Source organism: Hordeum vulgare, chromosome 1H (assembly GCF_904849725.1).
Source record: "Hordeum vulgare subsp. vulgare chromosome 1H, MorexV3_pseudomolecules_assembly, whole genome shotgun sequence".
In the NCBI taxonomy this organism is placed as follows: domain Eukaryota; kingdom Viridiplantae; phylum Streptophyta; class Magnoliopsida; order Poales; family Poaceae; genus Hordeum; species Hordeum vulgare.
The window spans coordinates 466,958,733-466,977,171 of record NC_058518.1 but is presented as its reverse complement, the minus strand read 5'-3'; positions in this window follow the sequence as shown (position 1 = coordinate 466,977,171).

Sequence of the window (18,439 nt, the reverse complement as noted above, 5' to 3'; positions counted from 1 at the left end):
ATGCTTATCTTGATGAAAAAGAGATATATCCTGTTATTATTAGTGCTAGCCTTTCAGAGCATGAAGAAAAGAAATTCTTGAAAACTCCGAGGAAGCACCGTGCTGCTATTGGATATACTCTTGATGATCTTAAGGGCATTAGTCCCACTCTATGCCAGCACAAAATTAAAAATGATCCTGATTCCAAGCCAGTTGCTGATCATCAACGGAGATTAAATCCTAAGATGAAAGAGGTAGTAAGAAAAGAAATACTAAAGCTCCTGGAAGCAGGTATTATCTATCCTGTTGCTCATAGTGATTTGGTAAGTCTGGTGCATTGCGTCCCTAAGAAGGGAGGTATTACTGTTGTCCCTCATGATAAAGATGAATTGATCCCACAGAGGATTATTACTGGCTATAGGATGGTGATTGATTTTAGGAAATTGAATAAGGCCACTAGGAAAGATCATTACCCTTTGCCTTTTATCGACCAAATGCTAGAAAGATTGTCCAAACACACACACTTCTGCTTTCTAGATGGTTATTCTGGTTTCTCCCCAATACCCGTTGCACAATCTGATCAGGAGAAAACCCCTTTTACCTGCCCTTTCGGTACCTTTGCTCATGGACATATGCCTTTTGGCTTATGTAATGCACCTGCTACCTTCCAAAGATGTATGATGGCTATATTCTCTGACTTTTGTGAAAAGATTGTTGAGGTTTTCATGGATGACTTCTCCGTTTACGGGTCTTCTTTTGATGATTGCCTCAGCAACCTTGATCGAGTTTCGCAGAGATGTAAAGATACCAACCTTGTCTTGAATTGGGAGAAGTGCCACTTTATGGTTAATGAAGGCATCGTCTTAGGACATAAAATTTCTGAAAGAGGTATTGAAGTCGATAAGGCTAAGGTTGATGCGATCGAGAAAATGCCATGTCCCACAGACATTAAAGGTATAAGAAGTTTCCTTGGTCATGCTGGTTTCTATAGAAGGTTCATTAAAGACTTCTCTAAGATCTCTAGGCCTCTTACCAATCTCTTGCAAAATGATATTCCTTTTGTTTTTGACGATGATTGTGAGGAAGCCTTCGAAATACTTAAGAAGGCCTTGATAACTGCACCTATTGTTCAACCACCTGATTGGAACTTACCTTTTGAAATTATGTGTGATGCTAGTGATTATGTTGTTGGTGTTGTTCTAGGACAAAGAGTTGATAAGAAGTTGAATGGTATTCACTATGCTAGTAAAACTCTAGATAGTGCCCAAAGAAATTATGCTACTACTGAAAAGGAATTTTTAGCAGTCGTGTTTGCATGTGAAAAGTTTAGGTCTTACATTGTTGATTCCAAGGTGACTATTCACACCAATCATGTTGCTATTAAGTATCTTATGGAAAAGAAAGATGCTAAACCTAGACTTATCAGATGGGTTCTCTTGCTACAAGAATTTGATTTGCATGTTGTTGATAAGAAGGGTGCTGAGAACCCCGTAGCAGATAACTTGTCTAGGTGGGAGAATGTTCTTGATGACCCACAACCTATTGATGATAGCTTTCCTGATGAGCAAATGAATGTCATCAATGCTTCACGTAGTACACCGTGGTATGCTGATTATGCAAATTATATCGTTGCCAAATATATACCACCTAGTTTCACATACCAGCAAAAGAAGAAATTCTTCTTTGATTTGAGACATTACTTTTGGGATGATCCTCACCGATATAAAGAAGGAGTAGATGGTGTTATTAGACGTTGTGTACCTGAGCATGAATAGGGACATATCCTACAGAAGTGTCACTCCGAGGCTTACGGGGGACACCATGCGGGAGATAGAACTGCACACAAGGTATTGCAATCAGGTTTGTATTGGCCCACTCTCTTCAAGGATGCCCGTAAGTTTGTCTTGTCTTGTGGTGAATGTCAAAGAATAGGTAATATCAGTAAACGTCAGGAAATGCCTATGAATTACTCACTTGTCATTGAACCATTTGATGTTTGGGGTTTTGATTATATGGGACCTTTTCCAAAATCCAACGGGTATACTCATATCCTAGTTGTTGTTGATTACGTTACTAAGTGGGTAGAAGCTATGCCAACTAGTAGTGTTGATCACAACACCTCTATCAGGATGCTTAAAGAAGTTATTTTCCCTAGATTTGGAGTCCCTAGATATCTAATGACCGATGGTGGTTCACATTTCATTCATGGCGCTTTTCGTAAAACGCTTGCTAAGTACGATGTCAACCATAGAATTGCATCGCCCTATCATCCTGAGTCCAGTGGTCAAGTAGAGCTAAGCAATAGAGAGATTAAACTAATTATGCAAAATACTGTCAATAGGTCTAGAAAGAATTGGTCTAAGAAGCTTGATGATGCACTGTGGGCTTATAGAACTGCTTATAAGAATCCCATGGGCATGTCTCCGTACAAAATGGTTTACGGTAAAGCATGCCATTTACCTCTTGAGCTAGAGCATAAGGCTTATTGGGCAATCAAGGAGCTCAACTTTGATTTCAAACTTGCTGGTGAGAAGAGATTATTTGACATTAGCTCACTCGATGAATGGAGAGCTCAGGAATATGAAAATGCCAAGTTGTTCAAAGAAAAAGTTAAGAGGTGGCATGATAAAAGGATACAGAAACGTGAGTTCAATGTAGGTGATTATGTCTTGCTATACAATTCTCGTTTAAGATTTTTTGGACGCAAGCTTCTCTCTAAATGGGAAGATCCTTACATTGTTGAGTAAGTATATCGTTCTGGTGCCATCAAGATCAACAACACGGAAGGTAATTTTCCGAGAGTTGTAAATGGGCAAAGAATCAAGCATTATATCTCAGGTACTACCATAAATGTTGAAAGCAATATCATTAATACCATAACTCCGGAGGAGTACATAAGGGATATTTATCAGCCTGTTTCAGACTCCGAAAACGAAGAGGTATGCGCAACCGACTCCAAAACTTTTCCAGTAGCAATTTTTCTCCGTTTTGTAATTTTTAGAAAAATAGAAAAATTTGAAGTAGTCCGGAAATCGCACGAGGAGGCGAAAGCGTGCTAGGCCCGACCTACCCCCATGGCCGGGCCTGGCTGGCTTGTGGGCACCTCATGTGCCTCCCGGACTCCATTTTCTTGCGGAGTACTCCTTTTGGTCGGGAAAATCATTATATATTCTCCCGAAAGGTCTGACCCTCGTTTCACGCAATTATCCTCTGTTTTCGTTTCGAGCCTGTTTCTGCCGCAGATTTAGGGCAAGATGTCTTCTCAAGATTCAGAGGGGGAGAGCTATGTGGCCGATTACCTTGCTAACCCCAAGGTCTATGGGGACTTGGATCATTATGGTTGGACAACTAATGAGGAAGAAGGCTATGATCCCAAAGGGAAGGAAGGAACAAATTCCGATGAAGAGGAGGTTCCTCTACCCCAACCTGGAGACACACATGTGGAGTTCAAGAAGTCGAGCCTCCCGGACTCAAGGAATAAACCTAAGATTTTTGTTATCCCTTCTCGTGTTTTGTAAGAGAGTAAGCAAGAATTATGCCAAAGGGTGTTGAGGCTTGAAGAGGAAGTTAACGATCTGAAGGAACAGAATTTTGTGCTCAAGAGGAAATTAAACAAGTTCAAGACCTCTGCAACAACTCCACCACCATCACCTTCGAAGGAAGACAACTGAGCACGGGTATGGGCAATCCCCTTGGCTTGTGCCAAGCTTGGGGGAGTTGCCCCGGTATCGTATCACCTTCACATCTTTTGCTTTTACCTTTTTCTTAGTTCGATCCTTTTTGTTTTTATCCTTTTCTAGTAGAATAAAGTTCTTAGTACGTTCTAGGCTTGAGTTTTGCTTTGTGTCACCCCCGATGTAATCGAGTTCGTGAGTCATATAATAAAGAGTGTTTTAGTTAAGGGCCTTGCCTCATGCCATGATATGAAGAATAATAAAAGAACAATAGCATGAAAGATCATGTAATGATCTTATGGGAAGTGATAGCTTCACATATAAAAAGAATGATGATTGAAACTTGTTGTGGGTGGACAAACATAGACCTTGGTCATTGTTGCAATTAATAGGAATTAATAAAGAAAGAGAGGTTCACATATAAATATATCATCTTGGGCACCATCTATGATTGTGAACACTCATTAAACTGTTACATGCTTAGAAGTAGATGTTGGACAAGGAAGACAACATAATGAATTATGTTTGCTTGGTTCCGAAAAATGTTATATGACTAGAGATCCCTTAGCATGTGACGCTTGCTTCCACCTCATATCAGCCAAAACTTCCGCACTAAGTAGAGATACTACTTGTGCATCCACAAACGTTCAACCTAGTTTTGCCATGAGAGTCCACCATACCTACCCATGGATTGAAGAAGAACCTTCAAGTAAGTTGTCATCGGTGCAAGCAATAAAAATTGCTCCCTAAATATGTATGATCTATTAGTGTGTGGAAAATAAGCTTTGTACGAACCTGTGATGAGGAAGACATAAAAGCGACGGACTGCATAATAAAGTTCTTTATCATAGGAGGCAATATAAAGTGACGTTCCTTCACACTAAGAGGCCACACATCCAAGCCTCAAAAGCGCATGAAAACCTCTCTGCTTCCCTCTGCGAAGGGCCTATCTTGTACCTTTACTTTTTGTCCCTAAAAGAGTCATGGTGATCGACACCAATTCCTTATTTCGCCTTTATCTTGGCTAACGTCATGTGCTAGGGAAAGATATATATTCATATGTTAACTTGGAAGTAAGTACTCATGAATTATTATTGTTGACATTACCCTTGAGGTAAGTTGTTGGGAGGCGAAGCTATAAGCCCCTATATTTCTCTGTGTCCAGCTGAAACTTTGATCTCATGAGTACCACGTGAGTTTAGCAATTGTAGAAGACGAAAGGATGATTGAGTATGTGGATTTGCTTTACAAGCTCTTATTTGACTCTTTCCGATATTATGATAAATTGCAATTGCTTCAATGATTAAAGGCTATTGGTTGTTATTTCTCAATAAGGTTCTTGATCCATACTTTACTTTGTGAAGGAATTATCACTTTAGCATAAGAGATTATATGATAATATTGATGTTCTAATTATGATCCTGATGCCTGCATGTCCATACTTTGTTTTGTCGACACCTCTATCTCCAAACATGTGGGCATATTTGTTGATCTCGGCTTCCGCTTGAGGACAAGCGAGGTCTAAGCTTGGGGGAGTTGATACGTCCATTTTGCATCATGCTTTTATGTTGATATTTATCGCTTTATGGGCTGTTATTACACTTCACGGTACAATACTTATGCCTTTTCTCTATTATTTTATAAGGTTTACATGAAGAGGGAGAATGCCGACAGCTGGAATTCTGGTCTGAAAAGGGAGCAAGTTTGAGATACCTATTCTGCGCAACTCCAAAAGCCGTGAAAATCAACGAGGAATTGTTTTGGATTTTATGAAAAATACTGGGCAGAAGAAGTACCGGAGGGGAGCCACTAGGATGCCACAAGCCTGCCAGGCCCAACCTGGGTGGCTTGTGGGCCCCCTGTTACCCCTCCGGCGCTCATGTTTTGCTATATGGAGGGTCTCGTCCCAGAAAAAATCAAAAGGAATCTTTCGGGAGGAGCCTCTGACGCCACGAGGCGGAACTTGAGTAGAACCAATCTAGAGCTCTGGCAGGGCCGTCGTGCCGGGAAATTTCCCTCCCGGAGGGGGAAATCGTCGCCATCGTGATCACCAACACTCCTCTCATCGGAGGGGACTCATCTCCATCAACATCTTCATCAGCACCATCTCCTCTCCAAACCCTAGTTCATCTCTTGTAACCAATCTCCGCCTCACGACTCCGATTGGTACTTGTAAGGTTGCTAGTAGTGTTAATTACTCTTTGTAGTTGATGCTAGTTGGATTACTTGGTGGAAGATTATATGTTCAGATCTTTGATGTTATTCATTACCTCTCTGGCCATGAATATAATTATGCCCTGTGAGTAGTCACTTTTGTTCCTGAGGACGTGGGATAAGTCTTGATATAAGTAGTCATGTGAATTTGGTATTTGTTCGATATTTTGATGTTTTGTATGTTGTTTTTCCTCTAGTGGTGTTCTGTGAATGACGAATACATAACACTTCACCATTATTTGGGCCTAGAGGAAGTCATTGGGAAGTAATAAGTAGATGATGGGTTGCTAGAGTGACAAAAGCTTAAACCCTAGTTTATGTGTTGCTTCGTAAGGGGCTGATTTGGATCCACTAGTTTAATGCTATGGTTAGACTTGTCTTAATTCTTCTTTCGTAGTTGCGGATGCTTGTGAGAGGGGTTAATCATAAGTGGGATGTTTGTCCAAGTAAGGGCAGCACCCAAGCACTGGTCCACCCACATATCAAACTATAGAGTAGCGAACGCGAATCATATGAGCATGATGAAAACTAGCTTGACAGAAATTCCCATGTGTCCTCGGGAGCTCTTTACCTCCTATAAGAGTTTGTCCAGGATTGTCCCTTGCTACAAAAGGGATTGGGCCATCTTGTTGCACCTTTGTTACTATTGTTACTTGCTACTCGCTACGAATCATCTTATCACACTACTATCTGTTACCGATAGTTTTAGTGCTTGCAGAGAATACCTTGCTGAAAACCACTTGTCAGTTCCTTCTGCTCCTCGTTGGGTTCGACACTCTTACTTATTGAAAGGACTACGATAGATCCCCTACACTTGTGGGTCATCATCCGGCCAGCATGAGTGGCACGTAGCGAAGGGCTACGCGATTGTTGCCCCGGGCGATGCCGACTGCAGTGGTGTACTCGATCAGCCAGTCTTCTCGCTTGGCAGTGCCATTGTACTTGGGGTGTCCCAAGGGAGTGTGAGGCCTCGGGGAAACGGCTCCCCTCGGATCCGGGGCCGAAGCATGCGGGACCGATGGGGTCGTCCTCTTCGAGGAGAGCTGATTGCGCCAGGGCATTGAGGCACTTGCGAGCATCGTTGTCGCTGTGTGGGACACGAGGGCCGATTCGAGCTGAGATCGGAAGTGTGTCTTATAAGCGGTAGCATGGGCCCTCCTCGGACGAGGAACCTCATACACTGAATCACTCTCATCATCTCTATGATGTCGTCTTGACGTCGGCTCACTCTGCGCTGAGAACACCTGTCTTGGATGCCCTCGCCTTTCCGGTCGGAAGTGCGATGCGAGGAAGATCCCTCGGCTTGATGACGACCGCTGGGGTTACGGCGCGCTCCGGGATTGGGTCCCGGAGACTCCAACTGTGCCTGACCAGGGTCAAGCTGTGTCTGCTGCTCATTTGCGGCATCAAGGAGATCCTTGACCCGCTTCTCCTGAAGGACGCGCTCCTCGCCCTCCAAGTCTGGCATTTCTGCCATGGCCGCCTACGCATCCCGTAAGTTGGCAGCACGAGTCTCGTAGATGGGCTGCTTACCACCTAGGATCTCGGCAATGACCCGGCCGCGGCCGCGGATCGTGCCAAGCCGGCTAGGACCCTCGGAAACCGGAATGAGGCCGTAAGCGGAGTTATACTCGCGCTGCGCGGCCTCCATCCGGCGTTTAGCCACGGCGATGGCAATGCCCTCCTCCAAGATCTGCCTACGAGCCTCCTCCAACGAGGCTCGCGCATCTGTGGGGTTTGTGGAGGTGGCGATGGGTGTCTTCAAGCCGGCAAGAGCGGCATAAAGCATGTCGGCGGATACAACAGCAGGATCACCAGTGTCAGCTGACGCATTGCCATGAGCCTTGCTAGTGCCGGCACCAATGACCATCACCTCCATGACATTGGAGACGACGACATGATACGGGGTAAGGTACCCCGTAGATGACGGTGGACCGTCGAAGACGAGTACATCGCTAGGGTACACGTCCAATGCAGGCGTCTCCAAGAGGGAGAGCCTACTGAAGCTGACGCACAACGCATCACGTCGATGTCCTCACCAGGGTAGCGAGGGCCATGTCAAGGCGCAAGTCGCTGAAGAGGACGCCGAGGTTCTCAACAGCGGCGATGACGACGTTGGGGAGTGACTCGTCGTTAGACTCCCCATCAGAATCTGAATGACGGACTGGGACGTCGATCAACATCGGAGAAGCCTCCTCAAGAGCCGGCTCCACGTGCATGCTGATCGGTCCGGTCGCGATGCATCTGGCGGTGTAAGTGCAGGGCCCCGCCCAGTGCATAAACCCAGCCGATGCCGCGGACGACCCCAAGGTGGGCACCAAATGTCGGTGTTTACTCACAACATAAGCCATGGGTAGGCTAAAGATGGTGGGAACCGAAGTGGCACCGGAGGGCGCTCGGAATGAGGATGGTACAAGCATGGAACGCACGAAGTACCCAGGTTCACGGATCTCCGTAGAGATAACACCCCTAATCCTGCCGGAGTGTATAATGTATCAATGAGGCTACAATGTGCTCCTTGAGTTGTTCTGCGGAGGAGGAAGAAGGAGCAGCCGGCTCGCATCTACCTCTCCTATATGGTGTGTGTGTGTGCTGAGTTGACCGACCCTCTGCATGGAGGGGGCGGGGGGGTTTATAGACGAACCCACTGACCTACAATAAGGATAAAAGTATAGAAGTGGGACCCGGCTGGCAGCCTCGCCGGCTAGCCAGGTGGCCCACGGGGGTCTTGTCTTGTCGTTGGAGGGGCCCGCCGGCTGCGAGGTCCCGTCGGGCTATGGTACCCGCCGTCTAGCCAATAAGGCTCTCACGTAAGGTTGAGGCAGGACACGTGTGGTACGTCCGGCTTCCTCCGGCGAGATTCGTCATGGGCCGTCAGTACGGCCGTCTCCATTGTTCCCACGCCGAGTGTAGTAATGGAGTGGGAGTTTGACGGGCCAACACTGTGTAGGATGATGGATCGGAGCCGGAGGAGGTCCGTGGCATGGCCGCCGATGCTGTACCTGTCGTGCACCCCAATCTAGTACCTTGGTTGATGCGTAGCCACCTTTAACCGTAGGGTCTCATCATGTCCTACGGCCAGATGTGACTTGAGCTCCCTAGACGGCTAGTCACTTAACTAGCCGCCCTAGGCACGGTCGCCTCGCCTCTAGGCGGCCGGCTTGGCCTAGACGGCCAGAGGGAGGTAACCGTCTCGCCTCTAGGCGACAGGGGCTTCCTGGCCGGCTAGAGAGTTGGTTGTCTCGCCCCTAGCGGCAGGTGCTTCCTAGCCGTCCAGGGGGACTTGGGCTTTGTAGAATGATTCATGTTGTTCCTTCATGGTAGAAGGCAAAGGAGTAGGCTCGATGAGCCTACCCCGGGGTTATCCCCCCGACATGCACTATGTATGGATTTTTTTTGTCTATCCTCGAAACAAGAGACCATATCTTCTTGTTGTCCCCCTTTGCGTCAATCCGTTGCACACTCTCTAAAAAAACAGTTGCATACTGATTTGCCCTTCTTTGTATTCTCTATTGTAATTGACCTTTGTTGTAACAAACTCAGGGATAAAAGGGGCAGTTAAAACTCTCACGCATGTGTCCTGATCGGGGCATTGAATAACGACTTTGTCTCGAGCAGACTATAGCATAGCCTAGTGGTGGAATGGGGCTAATGCCTTTCCACCCATCCAAATTCAAGGCATGCTACGGGCAATTTAGGTTTGTTGCTTCAATTATATTGTAAGGGCCTACCTTGCAATCTTTCTGTAAAAAAGCAACTTGGCCTCGGTAAGCCTCCTTAGCACCAAGTACTAAAAGACTACCCCTCTTGGTTGACGCCAACGATCTCATGATGTAGGCAACGTCTCTTCCTAATGACTGATTCATAATGAGATGCTAAAGGAGGCGAAGTTTGACTACCATCATCGGGTATCTGGCATTGCTGATGGGGTGCATGGAACTCTTTCACTGCACTCTATGTTGCTTTGTTGTTGACCCCTATGACTGCAGCAAATCTTCACCATGCCCGATCCAAGCACACAGAGGTCGTCATGTTTGCCTCCCATGCCCACAAATGTTAAATTATTCTAACACTTCCATTGATTATCTAGGTGTTCCGATACATGATTAGGATGCAATATTGTTGAGCCCTAAAGGTTTCGCCTAACATCCTCAACCCATGCGTTGTCTGGATAAACTCTCAAGTTTGAAACAAAAGGTTTTGTCTTCCTTTTTCTATGGAGAAAATAACTTGGGTCACCCGGGCTATATGCAATAGTAGAAACAACTTCATATTCCAAGGACTTCATCTAAACCAATACACATGCATGATGAAATTCAATGAAGAAATGAGCTTGTTAGTTCACCGAGCAAAAATGGAAGCATATAAGGGCTGCAATCTTAGAGGGATGGTGATCTTGCATTAGTCTTCCTTTTTTTGCTTTTCTATTTCATTTGTATAACATTATTTTTTACAAAATATAAAATGTATACACCAAAGAAACCTATGACCTTCCTAAAAAAGGAGAACATGAAAAGGGAGATAATAGTAGCAACCTGCACTAGCACGGAGCAAAACATTCACCTTAGTTCCCTTGTACACATACTATAAGGCGAAAACCTAGCAGCACCAACCCATCATATTTCAATACTAGTGTGACGCCCTCGATTTGATTATACACTAATCATACACGCAAATGCGTACGACCAAACTCAAGGACTCACGGGAAGATATCACAACACAACTCTAGACACAAATAAAAACATACAAGCTTCATATTACAAGCCACGGGCCTCGAGGGCTAGAATACACAAGCTAGAGAAACACACGAGTCAGCGGAAGCAACAAATATCTGAGTACAAACATACAACATGGAAATGCCTTAGAGAAGGCTAGCACAAAAGATAAATCGATCCAATGAGGCGAGGCCTCCTGCCTGGGAACCTCCTAAACTACTCCTCGTCGTCAGCGGCCTCCTCATAGTAGTAGGCACCGTCGGAGTAGTAGACGTCATCGGCGGATACGCTCCTCGGCTCCATGATCTCGTCACAGCAATCGTGTCAAGGAGGAAAAGGGGGAGCAAAGCAATGGTGAGTACTCATTCAAAGTACTCGCAAGACTAACATCAGAACTATACTAAGTATGCATCAGTATCAAAGGGAAGGGGGTTATAGGTGGACTGACTGCAACAAAGCGAGAATAGAGAGAAGGGACTAGTCCTATCAAAGACTAGCATCTTCAGCGTCTTGCAGCAATAGACGAGAGTAGATCAAGTAGCAAAATTTAATAGTCAAATTGTTGCAGCAACATTAATTAAGGTCACGCCTAGAAATTCTTCCTTGACTCCGTGCGAGAAAGCAATCCCGGGGCAACATTCCAGTTAAGTAATAGTTGAAGTTATATAAGATTGGGGCACGACTCCAAATCGTCAACCATGGACACGGCTATTCGAATAGTTATTTTTCATCCGTGTGAGTCTGCACGAGAGTACCCAACACGCTTGATAAACTCTGGCCGGACACACTTTCCTAGGTCATGCCCAGCCTCGAAACATCAACATGTTGCAGCTCTACCTAGACTTAACAGAGAGACCAGCCCGTCAATCTAAATCCTAAGCACGCAGGGGTCATGGGCCCATCACCCTTTGCACTCATGCACGATGTGTGGGCGGCCAGTGTCAGTCCTGGCACCTCTTATGCAAGACGATGCTTACGCGGACCACTCGGGCATGCGCCGCTCCATTGCTGACGTGTGAGGAGGTTTGGCTGATACCACGACGTCGAGTACCCATAACTTCTCCCACGTGAAGGTTAGTGCGAAAAGGTCTCCCAACCAACTCAGATCAAATACCCAAATCCCATTAGCATTTTAATTAACATCGTAGCGACGATCAGCAGTCCACGATATGTGCTCCCCTCGCCCCGTCTTAAGGATGTGTGGCAAGGGCCAAGAATGCCCGGCCATGCCTTGTCACATTCACGTGGGAATCCACCCGAAACACACATGATCATGATCCGAGTAGCAAGGTCAAGTGACTGTGTGGTTGTAACATCAAAGGAATCTGAGGTATCACCCTCGATGGATTCCAAACAATGTAACCGTCAAGGTGGCCAGGGGAATCATCCTCGATGTTCCACGCTTGAGAGGGTGTATGATATAGTCGTTATCAAAGGTGGTGAAGGAGGGATCATCCTCCAAGAACCATCGCTGGTCAACTACACTACAACGCTAACATCGGAGTATGTAACGAGGTGTCACCCTCAGTACTTGATAGTAGCTCTACAGAGTCATACAACTAAGAGGGGTGTGAGTCATGTGACGGTTCTTGGCTCGTCGATCAGTAGATCGAAACTTGGTGATAAAGTGGGGCAACTGGACTAAGGGGGTAATGGGGATCACTGCTTCACCTATACTAAATAGTTTAAGTGCGGTAGATAAAATAGCAAGTTCATCAAAAACAGGCTATACATCAGAATAGGAGCTATCTACAACAGTAGCAAAATATAATATAATCATGAGGGAGAAAGAATAGGCGATATAGGAATGATCAAGGGGGGTTTGCTTGCCTTGTTGCTCTGCGGCACAGGACTGGTTGTTAGTGGTGTAGTCATACCCGGCACTAGCGTCAGTCTCGGGGTCTACCGGAGAGAAGAGGGGGGAGAAACAATAAATAATAGCAAACGGGTGCATCACGATGCATGACATGTCAATATGCAGCGCTAGGCATGAGCTAATGCAGTATTATATGTCACCGACGGATTAGCAAAATATGTGACGATATTTCCTGGGTCTATGGCTACTACCAAACATGCGAAAACAATGGAAAATCGCCATGCTAGGGATGCGTGACATATGAACGGACATCGTATTCGGGTTCGTCTAATTTTTCTGATCAACTTTCATGCACAAAATATTTTCATCTGAATTATAGATTATTTTATATTAATTTTATTTTTTATTAATATTGTGAGATTAATTAGAATTAATTTAATTCAATAAATATTAATGACATCAACATGATGTCATTGGTGACATGAGCACTCAACAATGGTGTTGGCTAGTCAATTTGACCCGTGGACGCCACGTGTCATTGTCACAATCTAATTTCAGATTTAACTAATTAATAAATAGACTTAACTAGGTGGGTGGGACCCACATGTTGTACTCTAATTAAACTAAATTAATTAACACATTTAATTAAACAATTTTAGGTAGTTTTAATTGGGCTCGACCCACATGTCATAGGTTAATTAAATTAACAAAAATAATAATTAAACTAATTAATCTTAATTATACTTAATTAACTAATTACTTAATTTAGCTAATTGTTTATTTTAATTTTAATTTTCATTTTCATTAAAATGTCCCGATTGTTTCGATTTTTGAAATGGGATATTTACGGAATCCCCATGAATAGCATCAAACCTTATTCCATGCTATTTCCATAAGATTATTTATATTTTTGAAATGGGATATTTACGGAATCCCCATGAATAGGAGCAAGCCCTCAAGAGGGCCTAGTTGGTCATGATTTATATTTTCTCTTTCTTTTCATTTTTGTTTGTTTCAAAAAAGATATCGTTTGATTCTCCTTATATTGATTCTTTTCCGATCGACATGTACGGATCCATGTGTCTACACACATAGATGGTAGCAAGCGGCAGGCGCGGCCGATGCGGCATCGGGGCATTGAAGGGCGCAACAGGTGGGAGGGGGTGCACGGCGAGGGACAGCGGGCAGCACAACGGCCAGCGTGCGGGTGCACGCGGGCGCGCGGGTAGGTGCAGGTGGTGTGGACAGCAGGGCGCCACGGCGACATAGACGTGCGGGCTACCATTGAGCGCGATGCCGATGGGGTGGCTGCAGGCGCGCGACGAGTGGGGTGCCGACGGCTCACCGAAGTACGGTCGGAGGGGAACGGTGAGGAGGAGGGGAGAGCCCCGTGGGCTCACTTTTTTTGTTGGGGGCGGGTTCGGTGAGGCGTGGTGAAGCCAGCGAGGGAGGGGATGAAGAAGACTCGCGGCGAGGTGGTCCGGCAATGGTCGACGGGGGCGTCGGGGAGGCGATGTGGCTCGGGGTGCGGTGGGGATCCGCCTTCGGGTCGGGAAGGGTGAGGAGAGGGTGGGGGAAAAGGGATTAGGGATTGGGTCACATGCCCTTATATAACCGAGGGAGAGGAGAGGGGATGGGCCAGCTGTGGGGGGTGTTGAGCCGGTCGGTTGGCTAGATCGGCCATGGCCTAGTGGGGGCAGGGTTTTTCCCCGTTTATTTTATTTTATTTCTGTTTTAACTGTATTAGTTACCCATTTTGCATTTCTCTTTCACAAAATTGAATTTTGTTGAACATGAAAATTGTCCCAAAATTACTAAGCAATATTTTGGAATTGTCCATAAGGTTTCACATATATTTGGACAGCATAACTATTTGTTCACTTAAAAATGGCCAAATTTAATGTTGTTGGGTCACTTTAAATATTTCTAGGGCAATTGGGAAATCCAACATTATGTTGGTTTCTTCATGAAAATTAGTTAGTGAATATTTGCAACACATCAAACATTTTCATTTTGTTGTTTTAATAAATATTGTTTTTATTTTATTTTTAATTTGAAATTGGCTTTTATTTTTATCAAGTGGAAACTTGGCTTACTTAACCTTGATGACATGGCAACATTAGCGTGTGATTACTGTAGCTTAACTATGAGGGTGTCACGACTAGTCTATTATGAGCCAATCGATCGAAAACACTCAAGATGCATTTTCCTAGCCGGATGTATAAAACATATATTCGTGAACAATCTTCTAAGAAATATGAATCACATGAGTTCAATAAACAGAAAGAGCAATAATGACAACAAACCCTAGTTTAGTTCTTGTACAACTACCCATTGATATACCTTCGTAAACAAGAAACACATAATGTGTTCCCAGAAATAATGCAGATGGATAGTAATTTTGGAAGGAAATATCATGGGGTGGTTGAGGATGGATTTGGTGAAACAAAGTGGATAGCTATCTCGCACCCTATCTATGGCACGAGAGACACTTCCCAAGCATGTGGATTCGCTTCACTCATGAGAGTGGATGCACCTACAAAAAAAATATTGCTATGCTAGTCCCTGCATTGGGATTATCTACCGAGCTAACAAATAGTTAATTAAGGATGATTATAATAATCCATTGGAAATGTCATTGATTATTAAGAACAAAATATTAAAATGTAAGTGAATTAAATAAAGGACTCCAATACAAATCTGACTTCAAATTTTACCATGGCAAATCAAACGTTTTTCATGGTATATTATGTTTGCCTAGGATGAGAAGTTTAGTTCGCGAGCATGATAAATATGTCTCGATTCATTTTTCGGCCAGGAAATTCCCGTTCTTGCAAACTTAATTTGCCATCATCACGCCAATATAAATGGTCATGAAAAACCTTAGATTTTCCATGCTTAAAAATCTGACGTCAGCTTTTTAGGCATGGAAAATCTAAGGTTGATTCTTGGCGCTTCCGAAGAGATTATATATAGAATGCGTAGAGCCGGTGAAGGAAAATTGTCAGCAAACGTAGTAGAAAACAAAATAAATATGAAATACGATCAACTAGGAACACTATGAAAATACAATATCAGTTGGGATCACGATCATTACCGTCACTAAGTTGTAGTGGAATAAGAACATGACGATCATGTTGGAAATATGTCCTAGAGGCAATAATATATTAGTCATTGTTATATTTCCTAGTTCATGATAATCATCTATTATCCGTGCTAGAATTGTATTGATTCGAAACTAAAATACATGTGTGGAACATAGACAAAACACTGTCCCTGGTGAGCCTCTAAGGAGTAGCTCATTGATCAAAGATGGTCAAGGTTTCCTCGCCATAGACATGAGTTGTCATTTGATAACACGATCACATCATTAGGAGAATGATGTGATGGAAAGCATCCAAACTATGTACGTAGCATATAATCGTTTCAGTTTATTGCTATTGTTTTCTACATGTCAAGTATGTGTTTCTATGACCATGAGATCATGCAGTCCCGAGCACCGGAGGAATGCCTTGTGTGTATCAAATGTCATAACGTAACTCAGTGACTACAAAGGTGCTCTACAGGTATCTCGGAAGGTGTCTGTTGGGTTGGCGTGAATCAAGACTGGGATTTGTCACTCTATATGACGGAGAGGTATCTCTGGGCCCACTCGGTAATACAACATCACAATGAGCTTGCAAGCAATGCGACTAAGGAGTTAGTCACGGGATCTTGTATTACGGAACGATTAAAAAGACTTGCCGGTAACGAGATTGAACTAGGTATGGAGATACCGACGATCGAATCTCACGCAAGTAACATACCGATGGACAAAGGGAATAGTATACAGGATTGATTGAATCCTTGACATCATGGTTCGACCGATAAAGGTCTTCGTAGAATATGTAGGAGCCAATATGGGCATCCAAGTCCCGCTATTGGTTTTTGACTGGAGAGTGTCTCGGTTATGTCTGCATAGTTCTCAAACCCGCAAGGTCTGCACACTTAACGTTCGGTGACGCTAGAATAGTATTTGGATATGTACATTGGTGACCGGATGTTGTTCGAAGCCCCGGATGAGATCCCTGATGTCTTGAGGAGCTCCGGAATGGTCCCGAGGTAAAGATTTATATATGGGAAGTCCTATTTTGGCTACCGAAAAAGTTTTGGGTTTTATCGGTATTGTACACGGAAGCTTGTGGAAGGTTCCGGAAGGTTCCAGGGGGTTTCGGAGGAGTCCGGAAAGGTCCCTCCAGCCCCTAGGACGTGCATGGGGTGTAAGAGGGCGTCCAAGCCTTGTTGGACCAGCCCCCAAGGGCCCATCGGTTGGGAGGAAAGAGTCCCTAAAGGGGAAGGCACCTCCTAGGTGCCTTGGGGAAGGAGGAAACATCCCTAGGCCTATTGGAAATATGCCCTAGAGGCAATGATAAAATAGTTATTATTATATTTCCTGTTTCAAGATAATCATTTATTACCCATGCTATAATTGTATTGAATGAAAGCATAGATACATGTGTCGATATATACACAAAACAATGTCCCTAGTAAGCCTCTAGTTGGCTAGCCAGTTGATCAAGGATGGTTATGGTTTTCTAACCATATGCAAGTATTGTCACTTGATAACTGGATCACATCATTAGGAGAATCATGTGATGGACTAGACCCAAACTATGAACGTAGCATGTGATCGTGTCATTTTGTTGCTATTGTTTTCTGCGTGTCAAGTATTCATTCCTATGACCATGAGATCATGTAACACACTGACACCGGAGGAAAACCTTGTGTGTATCAAATGTCACAATGTTACTGGGTGACTATGAAGGTGCTCTACATGTATCTCCAAAGGTGTCCGTTGAGTTAGCATGGATCAAGACTGGGATTTTTCACTCCGTGTGACGGAGAGGTATCTCGGGGCCCACTCGGTAATACAACATCACATACAAGCCTTGCAAGCAATGTGACTCAAGTGTGAGTCATGGGATCTTGTATTATGGAACGAGTAAAGAGACTTGCCGGTAACGAGATTGAAATAGGTATAGGGATACCAACGATCAAATCTCGAGCAAGTAACATACTGATGACCCACAAGTATAGGGGATCAATCGTAGTCCTTTCGATAAGTATGAGTGTCGAACCCAACGAGGAGTAGAAGGCTCTGATAAACAGTTTTCAGCAAGGTAATAATTGCAAGCACTGAAAGTAGCGGTAACAAGTGATGGTGTAGTGAGGTGAAAAGTAACAAGTAACAAGTAACAAGTAATAGCAACGGTGCAGCAAAGTGGCCCAATCCCTTTTGTAGCTAGGGACAAGCCTGAACAAAGTCATATATGAAGTAAAGCGCTCCCGAGGACACATGGGAATTTCTGTCATGCTAGTTTCATCATGTTCATATGATTCGCGTTCGTTACTTTGATAGTTTGATATGTGGGTGGACCGGCGCTTGGGTACTGCCCTTACTTGGACAAGCATCCCACTTATGATTAACCCCTCTCGCAAGCATCCGCAACTACGAAAGAAGAATTAAGACAACGTCTAACCATAGCATTAAACTAGTGGATCCAAATCAGCCCCTTACAAAGCAACGCATAGACTGGGGTTTAAGCTTCTGTCACTCTAGCAACCCATCATCTACTTACTACTCCCCAATGCCTTCCTCTAGGCCCAAATATGGTGAAGTGTTATGCAGTCGACGTTCACATAACACCACTAGAGGAAAAGACAACATACAACATATCAAAATACCGAACGAATACCAAATTCACATGACTATTAATAGCAAGACTTATCCCATGTTCTCAGGAACAAAAGTAACTACTAACAAAGCATGGATATATTCATGACCAGAGAAGTAATGAATATCATAATGGATATGAACATATAATCTTCCACCAAGTAAAGCAACTAGCATCAACTACAAAGAGTAATCAACACTACTAGCAACCTTACGGGTACCAATCGGCGTCGCGAGACGATGATTGGTTACAAGAGATAGACTAGGGTTTGGATAGGAGATGGTGTTGATGAAGATGTTGATGGAGATGACTCCCCTCCTACGACAG